Source organism: Equus caballus, chromosome 9, assembly GCF_041296265.1.
Source record: "Equus caballus isolate H_3958 breed thoroughbred chromosome 9, TB-T2T, whole genome shotgun sequence".
Taxonomy (NCBI): Eukaryota; Metazoa; Chordata; class Mammalia; order Perissodactyla; family Equidae; genus Equus; species Equus caballus.
The window spans coordinates 7,660,261-7,666,260 of NC_091692.1; positions in this window are offsets into that span (position 1 = coordinate 7,660,261).

A 6,000-nucleotide genomic window follows, 5' to 3' on the forward strand; every position below is an offset into this window, starting at 1 on the left:
GCTGCTGTGAACATTGTTGTGGTAGAATTATATTTTTGAACTTACAGTTGAATGAGTCTGTCTGACTTGAACAACTTGTGGCATGCAGGAAAAATAGGATATCCTATATCAATAATGGGCTGATTCTGGATGAGCTGATTAACTGGCTGCCCTCCTTCCAGGTGTTTGGTGAAATAGATAACCACCTCCAAAGCTTGCCGAACAGAACTGGCCTCTTTCTATGCTTGCTGATTTACCCTGATCTGTGCAAATATTCTATTTCTATGGTGTTTCAAACAAATAGAAAAGACTTTAGAAATCATCTAGGCCAGGAATTTAAAACATTTTTAGGCATAGAAACCCTTATTCAAATAAAATTTTTCTTATTGTGAAAGATTGAATTACTGACCTCAAGTCTTCCCTCCTACATAGTACTATTGTATATGCATGGTCTTATGACCATGAAGTATACTTTCCTGCCTCTTTGGTCTTGGCCAGCAACTTGCTTTGGCCAATAGGGTTTTAGTGGCTGTGATGTGAACAGAGGCTGAAATGTGCTTTTGAGTTTGGCCTTGCTCTCTGGCACAGACCTTCAGACCAGACTCACAGCCTGAAGCAGAGCCATCCCAGACTTGTAGACCAGTGAGTGAAGTCAGTGCTTATTGTTGTAAACCACTGACATTTTTGTGGCTATTTGTTAAGCAGCAATAGCTGACTGATACAGAAATTAGTATCTAGTAGTGACATTGGTTCGGCAGCGGGGGTGGGGGGCGGGCAGCAGAGAAATTGTTATAGGAGGCTAGAAAAATAGCAGCCTGTGTCATGTAGTAGCAAAACATTTGGTAAAACTGTCACCTGAAGTAACTTGGAAGATAGAAAAGTTACCTAATTAACAGAGATATTTGGGGGAAAAGTTTTGAGACAGAATCTTGTGTGCATAAGCTGCATTTAATAAGGTACTACAAGAAATAGATGAACTCAGGAAAGATTTTATCAAACCAAAGGTGTAGGTATTAAAATACAGCTGAAGCAAAAGTGAAATCCATGTTGTTGTCAGTAAGACATGACTCCAAGGTAAAGACCAAATCTAGAATGCGGCTATAACATGCTGAAAACACTTTTGAAAGGACTAAGGTATGTCTAGTAGATTCTTTCAGATGGACTCACAGACATCTAAAGGGCAAAGTGTCACAGAAGCCTGAATGTACCCCAAGTAGAGGTAATTAAGTCCAGAGAGAGAGAGGCTTATCTCACAAAAAATTGTGCACGTGCCTTTTGGCATATAAAGTTGACCGGAATCAAATAAATAGAAAGCCCACAAAGTTTTTGAGAAATGCATATCGACAAAAGTCCTTCCAGCCTAGACTAAGAGAGACTGAAACTGTTCAAGATGTAAAAAGACCTCATGAACCCCAACTTTCTACAGGCAGAAAGGGGTCTGAAAAAAGTGGCTCAGCTGATCAGAAGGCCATATTCTCCAAGTTTTCTCTTCACAAGAAGGCAAGGAGGGTGATGGAACAGGAAGAAAGTCTGAGAAGACAGAGCCAAGAACAATGGAGAAAAATGGACTTGAGAGTTACCCCCGTGAAGTAGAATAGGGGTCTGATCAAGGAACATCCCTTATCTTAAGGTAGAAGGACTCAGCTAGTGAATAAGTAATTCCCACAACATTTACCTAACAGGATTTCAGAGTTGCTGTGGTCCAGTGATGGCTATGTGCCCTCTATTCTTCACCTTTTCAACTTGGAGTATTTATTGCAGTTATTCCACCACTGTGCATTAGGTGTTGTATTAATTATCTATTGCTAAGTAATAATTACCCCCATATTTAGTAGTTTAAAACAATACACATTTATGATCTTGTGGTTTTTGTGGGTCAGGATTCCAGGCACAGCTTAGCTGGGGCCTCTGATTCTGGGTCTGCCACAAGGCTTCATTCAAGTTGTCAGCCAGGGCTGGGTCTCATATGAAGGTTTGACTGGGGAAGGATGCTCTTCCAGGCTCACTTAGATGCTTGGCAGGATTCAGTTCCCTGAGGGCTCTTATACTGAAGGGCTCAACTCCTTGGTGGCTGTTGAGTATAGGTCACCCTCAGTTCCTTGTCATGTGAGCTTCCTCAACATGGCACTTTGCTTCATCAAAGTCAATGAGAGAGAGAGAGAGAGAGAGCCTGCTAGCAAGATGGAAGTCACTGTCTTATGTAACCTAATCACAAAAGTGACAACCCCTCAACATAACCATATTCTGCTGGTTAGTTATTCAAGGAGAATGGATAACGTAAGGCCACAAATACCGAGAGATAGACCACTGGGGATCATCTTCGAGGCTGCCTATCAGAGGTATGTAGAAGGCAGTTAATTTTCTATTTAGTTTATAGGCCTCTGGATCAAGAGCAGCAGGGTCTGGAACTGATAAAGATGATAAGATCCTGGATTTGTGGCAGATACCATGATTGGCTGAGGCTTTGGGGAGGTATCATAGGATGAGAGTGAATGGATTTTTCATGTGGGAGGGTGGGAAGAGTTGTGACCAAGAGGACAACTGTGATAGATTGAATTACTCAACCCAATCTTTCACTCCCCTGTAGTAGAACCTTGCTATAGTCTCTTGATGGATATGGTGTAGTTCCCTTGCCACTGAAGAACTTGTCGTTTCTGTAGTTGATATAAGCTAAAGATATAAGTAAGTTCAGGAAAGGTTTAGATGAGTCTATGAATGGTAAATCCAGATTTGAGTGTTAAAGGAAACCAGAGGGTTTGAAATAAATCCCAAAATGTCTGAGGCCAGCATTAATGGAATACTATGAGACTTTGAAACCACAGGCTGGTTAGACTGTTGGGCTGACCCAGTATTGTATTTCTTATATTCATATCATTTGGTTTTTAAAAATAAATACACATTTTAGTATAAATTCCTAAGGGAAACATGTAGTTTATTTGAAAAGACTATAACTTTCCCCCTATGTTTCTTTTCAACTAATTACAAAGAACTCAGGGATGCAATGAGCCAAAGGCTGTAGGATACTCTGTGAACGATTGCGTCTTGTTTTACGTTCTCACACCTGCATTCTGTGCATGAGAAATGGAGAATGGGATTTTGAACATAGGATCTTAGCTTCCAGGTAAGAAATTGTATGGACCCTGAAATCATCCTGTGGGCAGATGAAATCTTTAGAAACCAAAAAGCGGCTCAGATTACTACCATTTACTTCACAAAATTGCCCTCTTGAAAAAACAATCCAACTCTTTTAGCATACTCTATAAGTCTCAAATCATTATGGTTTGGGAAAAATGCTCAGGAGACTGCGATAGCAATAATTACTTCAAATGAATGAATAAAAGAAAGAAAGAGATTGTGTCTTTTCCAGGCAACATTTAAATGCAGAATCTTTCATTTTAAATGCAGCAAATACCACAGAAGCCAGTAGATAAAGATGATGCCCCAGCTTCCAAAACCATACCAAGAGGAGTGGAAATTCCACTCAGGCAGGCAGCTGAGACAAGGACTGTGGCAAAATGCTGCAAGCTTATTGGTCAGAAATAATGGTACATGTGAGTTATGTTGCTGCATGACTATCTTTTAGATATATTTAGTGATGACCAATATTCTACTAAATTTCCAAAATAGAACCACAAAACGGGTGACAATTTAAGGTAATCCCATGCCTATAATTTTGTTTAAAAAACATTTCTGGTCCATTAGTCATTTCTATCTTTGTTAACACTGTTCCCTTTCCTACTTGCCCTCTGGTGCAGGCATTATCAACATCTGAAGTGACTAATGGACAAGAAAACGTCCTGGAAAGTCTACCAGGTGGATATATAATCAGTCTCCACATAATCTAACTTAAATGTTACTTGATAGGTGTGGAGCAAGAACTAGAAAAACCAGAAAAGACATTATTCCACAAAGAGCAAGAAGGAGAAGGATTATAAAGTTGGATCCTCTGGTAAACCAGAAATTAAAGTCTTACTCCTGTGAGGGGAATTAACTTTACAATGGTTAACTTCTAAATAATTCTCTGAGCCTGCCTTGGGAGGTGGGAAGTGGGAGGTAATGCGTCATGGGTGTTTACAGCGTGGCCTGGATGACCACTTATGTAATGTGCAAGGGAGACTCTACAAAGGTTCCATGCTTAATAAGGGAAATAGACACAGAGCTCACCTGTAGCTAAGAACTCTAGCTAATTAGATAAGGCTTCCTCATCCTTGTATGATCCCGGGGTGTGTTTTGGCTTTGTTCCTGCCCTCCTGCCCCAAGACAGGGACCAGCTTCTGCTTTCACCAGGGTGTTCCCTCAAACAGAGCCCGAAAGCATGTCTAGACAGCTCCAAGTCAAGGGCTGGGAAAGCGAGGCCCAGAGCAAATGAGGCGTTCTCTCTCCCCTCTGTAAGGGCCTGCAATAGGGACTCACATATTCCAATGCCATCTTCCTCCAGATGAAAGATGTGGACTGGACACAGAAGTATGGCCCGTCCCTCGGGCCTGGACAGGATTTGCATACTGGGATAAAACACTGTGACCTTCACATCTACTGCAGAGAGACCTATAGAGCCCTATGAGGTCATTATCTTATGTTCTCCAAACCCCACACGTCCACCTTCCACCTCAAAATCTCCATGCAGTCAGCTCCTATTAGCGTGGGCAAATGTGCCAAGTCGCCACATCTCCTTCTTGCTGTTGTTACTGCTATCACCTTTCTCCCTATCGTCTCTCCATCTCTATGAAATCTACACAAAATGCTTTCCCCAGGACAGGCCAGGTTTAGTATTGAAAAATAGTCTTAGGCATATATGGAAAATATAATCTACTATTTTTCTGACTAACCATTTCTAATGATATGTTAACATGGTCGATATTTATTAGAGAAAATTCTTTCAAAATTTTATTGCTCAGAAACATTGCAAAAGAAGGTATACAGATGGCCAAGAGGCACATGAAAAGATGTTCAACATCACTAATTATTAGGGTAATGCAAATCAAAACTACAATGAGATATCACCTCACACCCATCAGTATGGTTGTAAATAACAAAACAAGAAATAACAAATGTTGGAGAGAATGTGGAGAAAAGGGATCCTTCATACACTGCTGGTGGGAATGCAAACTGGTGCAGCCGCTGTGGAAAACAGCATGGAGATTCCTCAAAAAGTTAAGAATAGAACTACCATATGATCCAGCTATTTCACTTGTGGGTGTTTATCCAAACAAGATGAAAACACGAATGTGTAAAGATACATGCACCCCTATGTTCATTGTGGCATTATTCACAATAGCCAAGACTTGGAAGCAACCTAGATGCCCATCAAGGGACAAATGGATAAAGAAGATGTGGTATATATACACAATGGAATACTACTCAGCTATAAAAAAAAAAGATGAAATCTTGCCATTTGCAACAACATGGATGCACCTCGAGGGCATTATGCTAAGCGAAATAACTCAGACAGGGAAAGTCAAATACCATATGATCTCACTCATAAGGAGATAAAAACAACAACAACAATCAAACGCATAGGTACAGGGATTAGACTGGTGGTTACCAGAGGGGAAGAGGGGAGAGGAAGCAGGGGAGGGCGAAAGGAGTGACTGGGCACATGTGTATGGTGACGGATGGTGGTTAGTCTTTGGGTGGTAAACATGAGGTAGTCTACCCAGAAATTGAAATATAATGATGTACACCTGAAATTTATATAATGTTATAAACCAATGTTACCGCAATAATTAAAAAAAATACCTACTCTCCCAAGTTAAAAAAAAAATTGGAAAATCCTGATTAATCAGAGAGATTTCAGTTGCTGGGGAGTATGTAAATGTCTACACAACCAAATCTTGCCTATAAAACTCTACAATGAATCACCCAGTCTCCTGCCCCCAAAACATTTCCTGCTTTTTAAAATAAAGAATACTGAACAGGATTTAAAGTTTTCCTTGATGACTCAGGGCCACCATTATGGAAAACAATTTCATAAGGATGTGATTTCCCAGGGTTTATAACCCAGTGGGTAGAGCTGCTGGCTCC